The sequence below is a fragment of the Epargyreus clarus genome, unplaced genomic scaffold (genome assembly GCF_041222505.1).
Source record: "Epargyreus clarus isolate Ecla_fem2 unplaced genomic scaffold, WU_Ecla_fem_2.2 ptg000005l, whole genome shotgun sequence".
NCBI lineage: Eukaryota > Metazoa > Arthropoda > Insecta > Lepidoptera > Hesperiidae > Epargyreus > Epargyreus clarus.
In genome coordinates, this window is record NW_027332213.1 from 14,800,064 (window position 1) to 14,818,392 (window position 18,329).

The window sequence follows — 18,329 nt, forward strand, 5'->3', positions numbered from 1 at the left end:
TGCATTTTCCCGAATCATGTTTCTACGAAACCAAAAATGGACAACGAAAGGTTGTACAAGACGCTGTACCTTCAGTAGCTCCTCAGCAGTTACCGACTGTTAAGAAGGAACCAGAACCTGATAAATCATCAAATGAGAAGAGTGTTAAGAAGGAACCTGAATCTGACGAATCATCAAATGAGGAGAATGTTAAGAAGGAACCAGAATCATCAAATGAGGAGAGTGTCGGCGGTGTGAATGCTTCCGACATGTCTGAAGAAACAACACGAAAACTGAAGAATCACATAGTCTGGTTAAAAGAATTAACTAAACGACGCCATGTACGAAGCACTGCACTGTACACGAATCGTAGGTGTTTAATGAAGAGACTAAAAGTACTGATTCGAATGATAGACGATTTTCAAGAAAAGTGTTGTTGTCACAAAACTGAAGCTGTTAATATCTCATAGACACCTAAAAACATCGCCAGTAGTGAGAAAAAGCGTCTGAAAAAAAAACGAATTTTATTTGTTGTTTCTTTTGTGCCGTTGTTAATTAAATATGATCAAGTATGAAAAATGAGATTTTATTATTTTTAAAAATAACTGTCACCAACCGAAATAAGATGTCAAATCCATACAATATATAAGAGTTTGATTACCTACTTGTAAATATTTTATTACGTAAGTTGTCACTAATTTATATAGTGCTATTTATACTAAACAACTCTTGAAATTGGAAACTTTAATCGACTTGATCGATATGATGAGAGACTTTATCGATATTCGCGAATGCCTCCAGTCCGATATCACTGTACGATTTATCAATATACGTAGCTATAGCACACTTGCTTACGAGTTTACGACTGATACAAGCCTGGAGCGACTCTATCACCATAGACGCGCTCTATACCATTGACTACTCTGCAACATAAAGTAGGGATGGCAATTCTTGTCGAAAAGATCGATTCTTGAATTGATCCGAATCGAAGTGTGATAAATCGTTTCCCAAAAAAAAGGACCAAAGAATCGATTCTCCAAAAATAGATCTTCGATCTATTCCGGGCTTGCTAAGCTAGCGAAAAAAAAGGTCATCAGGACCAAACAATAACTAAAATACGTATCTGTTAGCAAAAAAATGTCTATAACACATTGTTTAAGACTTTATCGACTTAAAAAAAACCAATATCGATTTTCTAGCATAAAAAAAATCGATTCAATAACTTGATCCATTATTGGAGATCGATTAACATAATGTTTTTCGTACAAAATATTGATACTTCGATAAATCGATCTCAGGTCGCATCCCCATTGTGTTTGTTTACATTAGTTAACAACCAAGTTATCAATAACTAACTTCATTTCAAGTTATTGTACCTTGACTACCTCCTACTTATTTAATTAAATAGGTATTTTACGCGCAATATTCAGTGCTCTGCTTGTATGAAAAGGAACGTTATTACCTACAGGTTATTAAATGTTTATATGTGAAAGTGTAATGCTTTCTTATTTGGTTACGGTTAAATTATTAATTTATTACTAACGAATGTCGTTGGATAATGAATATAAGTTCGTAAGTCGCAACACTCGCAATATAACACACAGCTTCCAAAAGTTTATCAAAAGTATCCTACAAACATTCTATGGGAATACTCATTGAAAAAAAATTGAAATTGAGGTGAGTTCCTTCATCATTGCTTAAATTTGAAGATTTTGAAGATAAATTAATATTAAATATTTATAACCTTAAAGGGTTTGGTATCACCATATACTTAAGAAAGGTCACGTCTATTATTATGATTATCTGATAGGAGTGGGACTATACACCCTTTTACTACAAATAGTCCTAATCTATAGTGGCTAGTCTATTGTAAATTGGTTACATTTGATCCCTAAGGTGTCCTGTATATAGTTTTTGTTCTTAAATATAGGAGTAGCAGACGAGCATGCAGTCACTGTAATCATTCAGTCAGTCAGACATCTGCAATCCGCGGATAGGATTAGATATTCCTACCTGAGGTCACAGATGTGCCGCTACCCCTGAAGACTAAGCTGAAACGCCTCGGTAAAGTATGTCTCCATTACCACACCCTTCAAAACGGAACACAGCAGCGCCCAACACTGCTGTTATTAGGCAGAAATAGGTGGCGGTGCCGCTGGAGTCGAACCACAAAGGGTTCTACTACCTTGAGTCATTAACCCTTTGCGGTTCAACTCCAGAGGCACCACTGCCACTAGTCTTAACCGATTCCGTGCGGATGTGACAAAACTGTAGCGGATGTGGTACAACTGTGGTACCATCTGCACGGAATCGTTTAAGCGCTGCTGTAAAATAGTATAAGGAAAATTGTTAATCCTGACTATCCTGATGAGTCAAAATTAAAATTGAACAAAGTTATTAAAATCATGTATTGTCATCGGTTCTTGATAAGTATTCAATATTTTAAATTAATTAGATAGTTCAAAGTGGGTAAAATCGAGTTCAAAGATTCCATTACATACATACATACAGGTCAAGCTAATAAAAGCGTGGTAATAAGTGTCTCTTAGTGTTATGACATACAATAAGTGTCTTCTATCCTACAGTTTTCAAACAAGACCTCAGCAGACAGAATGTGATAGACTACTTTATGGTTTGACTCCAGTAGTATCACCACACCTATCTCTGCCTAATGCCTGCCTAACAGTAGTGTTGAACATTGCTGTGTTCTGGTTTGTAGGGTGTGGCAAGGGAGACATTCTTATATGAAGTGGTCCTACTTAGTTCTCAATGGTAATAATGTATCTCCGACTTATCCCAATCTCTGGTACAATAACCGGGTTGATTAAAAATTACCATGGTCAGTTGTTACTCGTGTTCAGGTGGATTGCATGTATGTTTGCTCCTTCTAGTAGACTATGTGTGCTACAAATACTTTGATGTTTTAATATAAAATATCTGAAAATGTGGATGATTGGTTCCTGTGGCTCATAATAAAACTAGAAATTTTCTATTCTAGATTTGAAAATTTAAAGAGATAATTCTGCTGCTTGTAAAATTTATTTCTGTGATAATTTGGCGCTACATAATTACAGAAACTGGACTAATGGATGACTTCTATTTTTGTAAAGGTGTAACTTCAGGAGTCATGCTGAAATAGATATAAAAGTGGGTGGCTGCTGCAAGTCTAAATAGGCATTATCCCAATCTTCTTTATATGTATATTATGAGGTTTCAAGAGGAAACTTAGTGACTACAAGTCAGAGAAATTAAAATACAGGTAAACTTTTTGTATTTCTAGTGTTGTCTTATTATTAAATCATTTGTTTTCCAATCAAAAATGAAAATCAATATTAAAAGATATTTTTTTAATGGAGGTCCGTAGGTTTTCTGATCACAATATTTTTCTTCATGATGGAAGCAAGCAATTAATTATATCAAATACTATATCCTATTTATATTGGAAATATGGATTTTGAGTATAATTTTTCAATGTTTAAGAGGATTTGTGGGTATCTATTGCGGAGAGCGCCATCTGTTTTTGTAATACATAACTAAGCGGATACATATGAAGAAAGATGACAAAATTACCAATGCTCCTATAGATGGCGTTAGTTTGGAGTTTCCACAGCTTCCCGCTAGATGGCATAATAATACTCATAGAAGACATTTAAATATATTAGTGGTGAAATTAAAAAAAAAAGCTTATTACATATTTGGAGCTATAAATGGAAATAACAACTATGCACCTAATTCCGTTTAATTACGTTAAGTGTAGTTTTACTTTTTAAAATTAACTTAAAAAAATATATTTGTGGAAGGCGCACCTTTTCCAGTTCAACGGACACCATCTGAATTGCTGAAGCTATTAAAATAGCTAAGCGAAGTAGTATTTACTTATGTTTTAGGGCAAAAACTTGAATACATACCTACATATTTCTGCCTCATAACAGCAGCGTTAAGCGCTGCTGTGTTCTGCTTTGAAGGGTGTGGTAAGGGAGACATACTTTTCCGAGGCGTTCCAGCTTAGTCCTCAGAGGTGGCGGCGAGTCTGTGGCCGACCTCAGGTAGGAATATCTAATCCTATCTGGGCTTGATTACATATGTCCGTCGGCGGCAGTAGCCACTTACCATCAGGTGGACTGCATGCTCGTCTACTACTCCTATATTATAAAAAAAATAGGTGTCGCAAGGGGTTGAAGTGACGTGACAAATGTGTCGTCATTATTTAGCGATTAAGTTAATGTTGATCCGATTGGCGGTAATCATGTAACCCTTTATCTAGTTGACACTCTTGCTTGTTAAATCCCTTGGAGGTGACGACTACTCGATCTTTTTTTGTTAATGTTCTTAGCTTTTTTAATGTTGTGGTTAGTCTTGCAACGTTGACGCCTTTTTGTTCAGACGAAAAAGGTTTGCGAGTTAAATAATTATTTCTTAATGAAATGCTTTAGTTTATTGTGTGATTTTTAATTACTTGATTATGGCTTTGCAAATCGGATATCTAGACTCCAGAGTAATTTTATATTTTATTTTGTTTTGTTTTATTGTACAGGATAGATAGTCATAGTGTCGTCGTGCAAGTGCAGTGCGACAGCTCGGATCGCTCGGACAATCGGATGGAGTGTGTCAGTTTCAGTCAAATTTGCTGTGACAGTAAATATTGAAACTATGACAATATGTGCAGTGAAGAGCTGCCACAGCGATACCAGGAAACACACAAAATTGACATGGGGTATTACATTTCATAGGTAGGTACCTAAGTTTTCAATATTAACATGAATTGTGATTAAAAATAGGGCATTATGCACAATGTTACCATAATTTTTTGAATATGCGTTTGTGGATATATTTTGCAAAAGTCAAATGCCAATTTAGTCAAACCACTCAACAATCCCCAAAAAAATATAAGAATTCAGCTTTCATTAATATTTTTATTCATTATTTTCTGCTCATCAAATTATCTAAAACCGCTAAACATTTTAATGCCGGCACTGTAACAGTAAGCAAATCATTTTTGAGATATTTATGATCTACTATAATGTTTACTAACGCAATGTCAACGTCACAAGTCAAGTAGAATGGCGGCTAGTATTACCGCGCGAAAAGCGTAAATGGTAAATTGCGCATCATTTTCCTCTTTTCATTATTATATTTTTGTTTAATTTATTTGTTTCATTTATTATAATTTGATAAATATTAGCTACTTTTTTCTCATTGTCTCTTGTTTTGAAATTGGTGGATTTATTTTATGTCTATACACTTGCAGAAAATAAATCGAAGATTGATATTTATGAATTAGTTTCTTTAGAGTCAACCACTGCTATGATTTACTCAAAACACAGTTATAATATCATAATAGTTGATTTTTTTGAGTAACATGTATCACTATTTCACTATTTTTTCAGTTTTCCGAAAAAACAGGAGGAAATGAAAAAATGGGTGGAGGTTTTAAACAGGCCTAATTGGGGACCGAAAAAGTTTAGTCGGGTATGCTCGCTGCATTTTACAAAGTCGTGTTTCTATAATAGTAAATTCGGACACCGTATTCTTATAAAAGGTTCTGTGCCTACATTACTTCTTGATGACGAACCTTCGACTCCCGAGGATCCTCTACTGATAAAAAAGAAGTTCTGGTTTACTGAGACGAGTCCCTTGTCTGTTTCAAACGTGAATGATTCGCCAGCTTTACAACAACTAAAAAAACGAGCACGTCATTTCGAGGACATAGCGAGGCGACAGCGCAATAAATGCAATTATTTGTCATATCATACAATTAAACTAAAGAAACAAGTAACAAAAATGTCTGCAATATTGAAACACCTTAAAAAAACGTGTCGTTGTAAAAACAAACAGTGAAATGTGTAAAAAAACGTAAGGGCGGAATATCGTGACGTTTTGTAATCAATATCTTTTTGAAATTAACAGAGTAGGTGGAACTGTTTTTGCCTGACTTCATTGTAGATATTAAAATTAAAATTATAGTTTGCAAAATATTGCAAATAATTTGACGTGTATGCAAGTAATATAATCAATTTCGAGTGTGGTGCAATAAAATATTATGAATTATATTCCTTTTTATTTTATTTTTACATTTACATAATACATAATATTGTACCTTTTACATAATATTGTACTTAAATTTGAAGAAGTAAATATATAGTTTATAGTACTCGTACCATAATTTGGGCGTTTTTGAAAAAAAAATGAGGGGCTACATTCCAACTTAGTCTTCATGTAGCAATGCCTACCTCAAAGGTTGACTTCAGAAGTCCAATCCTATCTGGAGTTGGTTACAGATGTCCATGGGCGGCAGTTGCAATTATATTCAGGCCGATTGCATGCTCTTTCTACTTCTGAATTATAAAAAAAGTCAATAAAGTCTGGGATATGCTTGTGAGTTATTTAGGTCATTAACAATATCAAAAGTATTTCAAAAATTACACGGTCGATACCAAAGACAACGCCAACTTGTCAGGGTATCGAGATAAACATTTTATGACAAAATAATAGCGGTTTGGTATCTTTCGAAAAAAACGTCAAGTTATTGACAAAAACCAGGGTCCATCGCAGGTAGGGACCACGTTTCTCTCGCGTATAAATTCGCCGACTTATTAATCCCATCAGATTTAAAAGATAGACTAAGCCTCGAACAAATTATTGGAGCATAGAAAATATGCCTATTTTGTACTACAATGTAAATAATAGATAATGACTTCGATTATTCATAAGAACATTTGCATTATTAGATTATTGTGTGATAATAAATAGTTGATATAATTTTGTTTGGTTAGTAATTTAAGAAGTCTGTAAGTATAATTCGACAGGTATAAAAAATAATTAAATTTGTATCATTCACGAAACTACAGTGAATTGCCTTTGAAAATCGGCTTTTAATCGGGAGGTCCAAGGTTCGAATCTCTGGCAAGCTCCATTTTTCCATAAATAACATTTTTGGTATGTTATCCTTTAGTTATATGCGTATTAGAAAATTATTACTTGTTTTAGCGGTGAAGGAAAATATCTCAAGGCACCATAGATTAGTAAAGATTACTCACAACTAACAAGAAAATGTAACCAGTTTTGAGAATTGAAATGTTGCGTAAAAAAGTTTTGCCACGTCTCCGTGTTAAAATGTCCCTAAAATATTTGAAATAAATTATTTATTTATTATGTAAATTACGCAGTATTACTTATTTATTCGTAAATTTTCACTAAAAATGTTTTTATTTGTCAAGAATTCAAAAAAAGAACTTACTAATAAGCCGTTTGTGGCTTCATTCAATTTCAAGACGGCGAAGTATCTTTACTTATCTATGCAAGGAACCTACGGCAGAGAGTTCTTAAAAGTTGACAGGGGTGCGTATGAAGTTTACTAATTCGCTTTTGGCTAGAGTTGTGGGCTATGTGCTAAAGCCCTCATTTAGAGAGGAAACTTGGGCCTTGTAGTGGGTTTTCCTTTCATTTAATTTACAATGTTAAAAAAGATTTGATCCTTATGATTGACTCTATAAATTGATGCCACTTGTGTATTTCAGTTTTAGCCGCTTTGATTCCCAAGTATGGGAAACATATCTTCAAAAATATTTGAATGCAGTTTTGTTTCTTTCAAAAATAAATGAATGTTTCCTTTCAAATCAATCCTGCTATCCAGTATTTAAGAGTAGGTACTTTCCCTCCAGGTGACATTCAATTTCCACCCTGTACATACAGAAAAAGTCGTTATTATTGGACATTATTTGTGTGCGGTTAGGCTAATTAAAATAACTTCACTGCTTTGGGGTGATGCCAATCATAATGACATTGACTCTTCACCCCTCATGTAATTATCACGACCCCTATTACTAAATTGGTCGAAAAATTATCATAACACTTTTTTATATAATCGAAATAATATCTAATCGAGCTTATGGAAACCTGATAGTAAGTGGCAGTTGTCACTCAAATATTGTCCCGAAAATATCCTGTACAGAACTCCTATTCATGGTGAATCACAGATGCTAGCAAAGCATCACGACTAAGTTAAAATGCCTTGTGCTCTGCCTTGGTTTCTTCAAAGCAGAATACAGTAGTGTCTTCTAACAATTATAAAGCAGAAATAGGTGTTCTACTACTTATTAGTTTAAAGGTTCAACTAAATTCCTGTACCCTTACCAGGAGTTTTTACGTTTGACAAATATGACTGTTTTGGTATTTGTTTACGTATTGGCCCATACGATTTTCTAGTTCTAACACGATCCGATAGGGGCGCTGATTGGAATTTGTATGGGCAAATACGTAAACAAATACCATGGGCGGGTGACTTCACCATTAGATGAACTGTACGCTCATTTGCTGCTTTAATCATAGGTAACTAATGTTACCTACATACCATTCAGTTGTATTCAGTTGTATTTACTGGCAATTAAAATGTAATAAAAGAAGTAATTAATAAAATAGCGAGCGGTTTCATAATAAGCCCTTTCCACCCCTATCTATAATGTAACAGGGGCAATATGGTTGACCTTACATACCCAGTTGACTTGTGATTAGTAATACGTGTGCTATAAAGAACGGATAGGTCATTTTATTATTAAGTATAGGTACATTTTAAACCTTTTAATAAGGTATTATTGAAGATGGTCGGATGGCGTAATTATATGACTTGAATTTTAGAGTAAATTGACCATATCTTTAAAATGGACGACATGATACTTGACGGTAGCCACTACTGTCCAGGGACATCAGTAACCAATCTCAGATAGAAGTACAGTTTAGATTCAGTTACAATAGTACTGTTACTAACGGCAAAGTCAGCAACTGAAACTTTGCCACCCCCGAGTGCTAAGTTGACATTATTTTTATAATTATCCCTAAATAGCAGTAACATAGGAATATACAGTTTATCGGATGGTAAGTGGTCCATAACAGACGTATATAATAAACTCCGTATAAAACAGGTTTTATCTTCTGATAAAACCTGTTTTATACGGATTTAAATGTCTTCTGACCGTCAGGTTAAAACAACCGGCATCCACACCCTCCAACCGACACGAAAGAACAAACTACTTCATCCTAGAAATAGACCTACCTGTTCTAGACTCCTTGTAGATAACTACTGAGATGCGTAGGTTCATCATCAACCCATTATTGTCCCACTGCTGGGCACGGGTCTCCTCTCAGAAAGGGAAGGATTAGGCCATAGTCCACCGCGCTGGCCAAGTACGTAGGTATTGGTAGACTTCACATACCTTTGAGTTTTGTTTTTTTTTTATATAAATCTTATGTATGTAGGTTTCCTCATGATGTTTTTCTTCACCGTTTTAGCAAGTGATAATTAATTTCTAATACGCACATAATTTCGAAAAAATCAGAGGTGCCTGGGATTGAACCTCGGACCCCTCAATCGAGAGGCCGAGTTTCTTAACCACTAGGCTATCACTGCTTTGCTTATGCTTACGCTTAGGTTACCACATACTAATAATAATTACTCTATTGAAATCTCTACAAATACAAATATCAGTTACTAGTAGTGCTGATTAAAGATCGTAATATTTTCTAGAAGCATCTTTTTACGTTGTACAAAAACGGGTATAGCACGTGCATACTCCCTGCTCAGGTGCGTGTCACGTGGTAACGGCCGGCCCATATGCCACCCGTGCCGGAATTGGGTGGAATTATACGTTTTTACTACGGATGGGAAGTAGCCTGCGTTGATATGGTCATGTGAAATGTTTGTAAATGTTACGTAAGTCGTTGAATTCGACATACAACCTTTCCTCAGATATAGCGAGCGAAGAAGTAAGGCTATGTCCTCGCTGGGCTTTTTAGATGTCTCCGTACGCCGACACGGAGTCAAAACATCAACAACTAGAATATAAAAATTGCAGAGGAATTGAGAACCTCTTCCTTTTTTTTAAGTGTTTTTGAAGAGCTGAATCTGTCTGGCCGGGGATCGAACCAGGGACCCTTTGCGCGTCAGAGCGGTATAATGACCGCTCCGCCACGACGGTCGTCAAAGGTTTTCACTATGTTCCAAAACCACAGAACTTTTGCCTACGAAACTTCGTTGCCAGATATGCCGACTCAGCTAGTCTACGTTAAAGTCACGCAACTTCGATGTTATCGCGGTAATGTGGATGGTATATGGTATGATTCACGGTCACTGGCCATCGATTTACATATAAACGGTACGCCACCGTGGCGTTTAGGGTTACGTACACGTAAACGACATATTGGACTCTAGTTACAATAGGGTAGTTTTACCATAGTGTTTTTTTGTATTGAGTATTTTTTATTTATCTGTTTATTTTATGCGAATCTACCTAAATTAAGCTGTGAGTCTGTGTTTTTTAAATGTCTTTAACTATGGTATGTTATATTGAAAGTTGCTGTTTTAGTTATTATTACCAAGTATACTATTACGTTGTCATTAATTCCCTAAATTGATGAATTACGATTGGTTTATCTTGAAAAAAATACCTTACATTTTATTGAAGAAATTATTGGCTGTTTCTATGGGCATATAAATTATTCTCTGTAAATTTTAAATATTAATTTTATCATTACACTAATAAATATTTTGTAAATAAACAATACAGAACCGTATCTTTAAAGTCACTCACTTAGTACTAAAAGTGTTTCATACAAGGCCAATTCGTTGTTAACCTGTACTCAAGTTCAAAGTAAAAATTCACACAAGTACGCTCATAAGGCACGCACGTAAGAGGGTGGAGGGTGTAATTAGCCCTATCGTGGGAACTGTCCATCTTTACCTCGCTTCCCAAGCAAACCATAAGGCACGGTCACCCACCGTGACCTTACCCTGTGAGTTTTCATGCGAAGTTAATTTAAAACTGTTTAAGGGTGCATCTACATGTACCTACTTACTCGTATGTAAAATTGTCACATGGTGCTTTGTACAGTAATTCACTTGAATGTATTTAGGTAAGTAGCATTTTTTTACAATATAGGAGTAGCAAACGAGCATGCAGTCCATCTGATGGTAAGTGGCTACTGTTGTGTTTAAGTGGACATGTGTAATCAACCTCAAACTCTTGTTTGAGCTTGATTACACATGTCAGGTCTCTTGTAGAGACCTGAGGTCGGACAGAGATGCGTTGCTATCCCGGAGGACTAAGTTGGAACGCATCGGATAAGTATATCTCCCTGACCACACCCTCCAAACCTGAACACAGCAGCGCTTAGCCCTGATAATATTAGGCAGAAATAGGTGTGGCGGTGGTGCCGGAGTCAAACTACAAATGGTTCTTACGTTGACTGCCAAACTACTTTCTACATAATCACATATACGAACCCCAAAGAAGCACAAATGATGCTTACGATACTAAAAAAATATGCAGTTTAAAAGTTACAATGTAGGTAAATAACTACCTCAGTTACTTACCGTAACTGGTCATGGGCTATATTGCCCTAAAAACATAATTCCGACCAACCTTACATCTTTTGAAAACGCCTCACACATATTTTTCCGGGTACCATAATCATTATTTATCTTAAACATAACCCATGGACGTAAAGAAGCCATCACTGTAGAGTGGAGCGACCAACAAGCCAGCAATCAGACGCTACCGTCATAAGAGTAATCGATTAAACAAACATCCGCCGGAATCGACTTCGCGCCATAAATCATGATCCGTGATTGGATGTTGGGCCACAGAGTAAATATGGAAGCACAGAGACAGATTAAAAAGTTGCAACTTTTTCACATTATTTGTATTCAGACATAATATGTTTTTTATTATTTATCTGGCTGTATTCAGCCAGTAATGTATGTTCTTAAGAAATAAGGTATTAATTAGTGGAGCTTCTGGATATTACCAATGTCGAGTGGAGATTGAGTTCATCATCCGAGATTAATCAAAAATTGTTTCCGAAATGTGAAGACATGAGTTAATGGTGGAACAATACACCTTAGTTTTATTTTATCTTGAAATAATATTAGGTATAATTGTTTGTGTAGGGCCAAAGGCCAGACGGGGTCCGGTTGGGAGGTGGACACAAATTCGGATATATGGTACTTTTAAAAATTTGAACTACTTTGAGGAGACAAAAACATTGTCCTATTTGGCTGCTTATTGGGCTATTAATAACTTTATAAAAATAATTCGTTTTGTCCATATCCAAGCTACTCTGTGTCTTTCACAGGCTCTTTTCGCCAGCCAATTAAACGAAGGGTGCCTTATTGGCTTGTAACACTATAATCCGACTTTTTGTACTGTTGTTTACTTTTATTATTATTACACATAATGATTTTATTTCTAACACTTAACGAGATTTGGTTGTAAACATTATATTACCTGTATAAGTAGTTCTTTAACAACTTTATTCTACGTGTGATCGATTTGAAGTAATATTTATATATTCATAATCAAATATTAACTAAAGAGTGCACTAATTCATAAACATTGTTCATATTTTTACACTTACAATTTGACAATTTTACTTCGTTTTACTTTGAAAATAATTATTAGTTCAAGTCATTTTGCGTAAGTAGATTACTTAAAAATACATATTACATATTTTTTTTATTATTTCTGTTGAAATAAATTTAATTTTACCCATTTCTAACATTTAGTGTCCCATAGAAATAGATTCAGAAACAAACCAGTGCTCAGTATGAACTCAGAAAATGCTCAATTTTGTAAGATATGAGCGTAGAAAAAATACAATCTATTAAGTATAAAATGACTTATCTACTTGAAATCTTATTTTAAATTCTACTTTTAATTCAAAACATTATTTTCCATGATATGCCCAATCTTCTTATAAGGAGCCAGCCAAGTTATCCGCTGCTCTATAAACGAATCTTACACGATAACGCCTTTCCACAACATTTTACAATCTAATTAACAAAAAACCCTCGATAACGTATTTTTTCACACGCCCACTGTTGGTTTTAAAATTAAGACTAAACCATTTTATCATAGCGCTTTGCACAACCCCTTTTTGTAACAGAACAAGGTAAAAAATCCCTTGTGTCACGTATCACATTATAAAAATAACAATATTACTCAATCGTGTTTTAGAAAAAGAAAAAAATGGCGCCAAAAATTACAGACCGCGTTTTATAACCGCCATTTTGTGAAACTATTTTATTGGTGATTTTTATTGTTTTCGGATAGTTTTTCTATAATTTCGACTGCCGTTTCTGTAATTATGGGGTATTTGGACCTGGAAGCTGGAAGCCAAACATTTCTGGCAATAGGCAGTTATAAAATAGTAAATAAAGGTCATTAAAAATTACAATAGTGATTCTACCTAGGTGCCATTTTTATGAAAAAAACCAATGACATTTTTGAGGTTATACATCTACGGAAAAAAAAGAAATAAGAATATAAGTACTTAATATCTGAGAATATTATAACATGAGGATTTTATAACTACATACATAATTTATAACTTTTACTTAAGTACAGGAAATACTTTTAAAATAGTTTTAACAAAATCAAATATTTGTAGGATGTGCAACACTATTATGGTTAATCTGTGCCATCCTTACAAGTGTAAGCATCAAAAACAATTCCTTGACCATAGATAAAAAACCACAAATAGTAGAGCACCAGCTGACAATTTTAACAAGGCGCCAAAGCCAATGTAAACATGAAAAACAAAAACACACAGACTATAATTCATTATTTACACGCCGAGAATCGATTGGGCACCGCCACGTTCTAAGCCGAAAATGTCTATAATCGGGCACCGAACCCGCGCATCGCACCCAATAATCAGGCTTAATCGCCTTTCAAATTTTGTAGGCGAAATTTTGAAAAAAATACACTGCTCCTTATAAAACTTAACCAAACCCATCGATTGTGCCACCTAACTGCGCATACGTGGCCTTAAAACAAGTTGAAGTACCTACGAAATTAGAAGTTACCAGAAACTTACTCATCCTATATTTTGGAAAAAACAGAAAGATTCATATATCAACAGTAGGTACAGAAACTGACCGATGTGAAATATTACACAGGCTATTCTTCATTGCTTACAAATGAATGGAGCTGGAACATTCGAATATATAATTAATGTATATGTATGTACTTATACAATGCATGCCATTTTATGGTTCGGCTTGAAAACTAAACGAACTCAATATTATTAAATAAAATATTAACTTTATACCTAAGTACTTTTACTTTTAGTTTTTTTTTTTATATTTACCATTAATACCTCTAGGTATTGCTAGATAATCTCCTACATACAATTATTTTAAAGAATGATGCTATGAATGATATGAAAAGTAGATATTATCATCACACAATGTTTCATTTTATCACAGGAGGTCCAACTTCAAACGTCGGTAGTTTAAAGACAGAAATTTAAAATGTAACATTTTTTGCTTAAATCTGCATAATTATTAATAGCAGGCCCAAAATTGCAGAAACTGTCATCAGGAAACAAACTTCAAATAAAATATCGGTTATTAAAACAAATATTTCCGACATAACCGCAAAATACAAAGGTTTTTTTTCTAATCCATGACAAACAATATTTTTAAATGAAGCGTGTCATAATTAGTCAGTCAAGACCAAATAGATTAATTTTTCGAAAATTTCGAATGACCACTATCTCCACTGCATTAGAATTGAAAATAGCGTAAGGTAAATTTTTGAGCAACAAAGATAACATTGCTGAACTTTTGCGGCAAATTAAAAGTGCAGTCGCAAATTAAATATCCTTTTTACGCTGTCATATGACAAGGAGATAAGGTTTACTTTTGCCTCACAGCGAGATATAAACGCAAATTCACCCATGTGCAATAGATCTTATTGCGGTTTGCGACAAAGACAGTTTTTGCCGCTTTTTGCCCGGTGTGGCAACTCGTGCGGTGGCCGGCGCCTGCGCACTGACTTGCAAATACAGTTTTTGTTGGCCCACTGTGGCCCATCTATTTGTCATTATAAATTTGCGGTTACGCTGTAAATAATCCGCAAATATTGTTTTTCTTTGACGACTTCCGGCATTATGATTAGTCCTATGAGATTATTTCTACGTATTATAAAAAATATTGAATTTTTGATTTTTGGTGTTAGTTTTAGCTTAGTGGTTGAAAATTGAAACTCGGCTTGTTGGGTTTTTAGCATATTTATTCAGTGAAAATTATACAACGGTACGACAGCGAATGCAGCGAATTGACATCACTTTAAATGTGACGCAACATTATGAAAAAACATTATATAGATTGAGTTTATACATTGCCAATCTAACATGGCTTCTCAATCGAGAGGCCTGGAGGTTCGATTACTAGGCACTTCTATTTTTTCGAAGTTATGAGCGTATCAGATAGATATTTAATTTAGGATGATTTCAGTTTAGTTATCGTTATGATGTTTATGTAGTTAAAATAAATATAAAGGTAATTTTATGTAGGTCATGAAAATTAGATACGTATCTAATTTTTTTAAATTGGAATTAACTACTGATTTCTGCATGACAAGGAACGTCAAATCCCGATAAATATTTAAAAAAAATAAACGATTGCAACATTTAAGTACAGTATCAGAAAGCACCAAAATTACCGCTCCCATATTAAAATTGGCCTTGGATACAATAAAACCGATAATCGGACAAAAAGTCTGGAAGTCAATACATCGCGTGATCCCGCATCCTTGGGGATAAGTGATCCTTTTCATTATACCACTTTATGCCGAAGTACCTGTGGCAAGGGCAGATCCCGTTTACAGAAAAAATGCTTTGTTCAGAGGTCACTTGCTTTTCTGTAGCAATATAAATTGCGAGGAAAAACGAGGTCGGTAAAAATAAATAATCTTACTAAGTACGAGTCGAACTCGCACATGGAGGCTTCATGGAGGAGGTTCATTATATTTTACTTTTTTATATAAAATAACCATATTGAAATATGTTTTATTGTTCTTATTTCTATTTATTATATTAGCAGATATAATCGTAAACGGATTGTAAAGATTTCAACTGTCTTCCTAGTACGGTTTAACTGTTAGATAGAAAAATGCCGAAAAATACTGGTTTTGTATGGACCCCCTTTAATATTCAACTTTATTTTATTTTTAGTATTTGTTGTTATAGCTACCCCTGTTATATGCATCCTCTGAAATTTCAAGCGTCTATCTATTACGATTACAGAGATAGAGCCCTGTGACGGACGGGCAGACACGTCTTATAAATAAGCTTCCGTTTTTACCCTTTTGGTACGGAACCCTAAAAACTTTATGCTCGATGAAATTTTTTTGATGTCGTAGTCTTCTGATTGGTTAATGTAATTGAATAGTAAACGAACATGCAGTCCGCCTAATTTTAAGTGGCTTTTGTTGCTCATAGACATTTATAATCAATCCCTAATAGGATTTTACTCTTACATGTTTACCACAGATTCATTGCTACCCGAGAGCTTATGGATTATATGGCTTTCTTTCTTGTATCTTCCCCACATCTTATCTACCACAATACCACATATATTTTAACCTAGGTGCCCATTTTGAACTTATATTTAAATATTTTTTTCAAGAAAGAATTAAACCTATACTGTATTCTCATGGAAAATCATTTATAGGTACTTAATATTTTTTTCCACTCTCTTTCCATTAAAACTTAGAGTAGGTATTTTTTTGTTTATTTTTATTATGAGCAACCATAGATTAGTATAGATACCTCGCCGCCTTGAAATTGAATGAAGCCACAAAGGGCTTATTAGTAAGTTCTTTTTTTGAATTCTTGACAAATAAAAATATTTTTAGAGAAAATTTACGAATAAATATATAATACTGCGTAATTTACATAATAAATAAATAATTATTTCAAATATTTTAGGGACATTTTAGCATAGATACGCGGCAAAACTTTTTACGCAACTATTTCAATTCTCAAAACTGGGTACATTTTCTTGTTAGGAGTGAGTAATCTTTACTTATCTATGTGAGCAACCATTTATATTTTATTCAGTCTATAGTCATTACTACCTATATTATGCATATTATTTATATAAACGGAACATGGCTTCCTATCAGGTGTGAATTGCCGCCTGGGGCTAAAATCAACACTCGTTTTCATAATGGCCAATCCAAACAAATCTAACACCATTTGATACGATTATAATAATTGATGATTGATTCAACTTCAATGGGTTCGTGTGAAAATTAATTTAAATGGACAAGATAATAAGCAAGTTTCACTTACGGTGTAGGTGGTAGGTGTAAATAAAAGGATTTATCGATTGAATGGTAATCAGCATCATCACTTTGCCGGTCGCTTAGTCATTTGTTAAAAACAATATTTTAGAATTATTAGAGACCAAAAACGTATTATAATTTTGTTTGTTTACGAAGAATAGTTTTTATGAAAGAAGTCTCAAATGCTCATCATCAAAATCATTCGAAGAAGTTAAGAGGAAAATATTGTAGATTTTTTGGAAACCTTTGAGGTTCAGGATAATGCATACGCATCTGTAAAACAATTTACATTTGGTACTTTCGGTATTCGGTTATCAAATTATTCTGTTGTCATCGACTTCTGACCGCGAGGGAAGCCGCGGGTAAAAACTAGTAGATATTATGTTTTTTTTTTTTTATAATATAACAGTAGCAGACGCGCATGCAGTCCACCTGATGGTAAGTGGCTACTGCCGCCCATGGACATCTGTAATCAACCCCAGATAGAATTAGATATTCCTACCTGAGGTCGGCCACGGATGCGCCGCTACCCCTGAGGACTAAGCTGGAACGCCTCGGAAAAATATGTCTCCCTTACCACACCCTTCAAAACGGAACACAGCAGCGCTTAACACTGCTGTTAATAGGCTGAAATAGGTGTGGCAGTGGTGCCGCCGGAATCGAACCACAAAGGGTTCTACCACCTTCAATTCAAAGTGTATAATTTTAAAGACGGTTTTGTAACTTTACCTTTCAATTTACTCAGGAATCGAAGTCGCGTGACTGCACCACTGCGCCAACCGGGTTATGTATGCATTGAAATCCATAATTGAGCTTTTGAGCTTTTGTTCAAAGCTCAAGCTCAAAAGAGTCAATGTAAGTCTTATGTTATGAAATAACACAGTTATTATATATTTAATGCTATGGTAATGTAACTTTTATAATAATGCAGTAAAGATTATATTTCTTGTGCAAAAAGTTTTTAAAACGCATTTTTATAAGCGCTTGCTATAAACATAATTTAGCAGTTTTCTTAAAAGTTCTTAATGTTTAAGAAATAAGGGTGGTGGTATTTGCACGTGTCGTGATCTGGAAGGCCTACTTCTGATGTAACAGATGTTTCGCAAAATTCTATGGATGCAACAGCAAGTGTGAAACGTAAGCAGGTGTAACGTTTTAGTACTTTGTATTATGCTTGTAGTTTGGTGCTTTACTTTGAAGACTGGGCGATGATACATAGTACAC

General features: G+C 34.5%; 1 long non-coding RNA gene across 1 annotated transcript; it reads left to right on the forward strand.

The window, feature by feature from the left end:
• The first annotated feature begins 1,282 nt into the window (after positions 1-1,282).
• LOC140742395 (uncharacterized) lies at positions 1,283-6,029 on the forward strand. Its single transcript, XR_012102273.1, has 4 exons — positions 1,283-1,656; positions 3,090-3,238; positions 4,514-4,709; positions 5,367-6,029. It is a non-coding gene; the product is annotated as an uncharacterized LOC140742395 (long non-coding RNA).
• Positions 6,030-18,329: the final 12,300 nt, after the last annotated feature.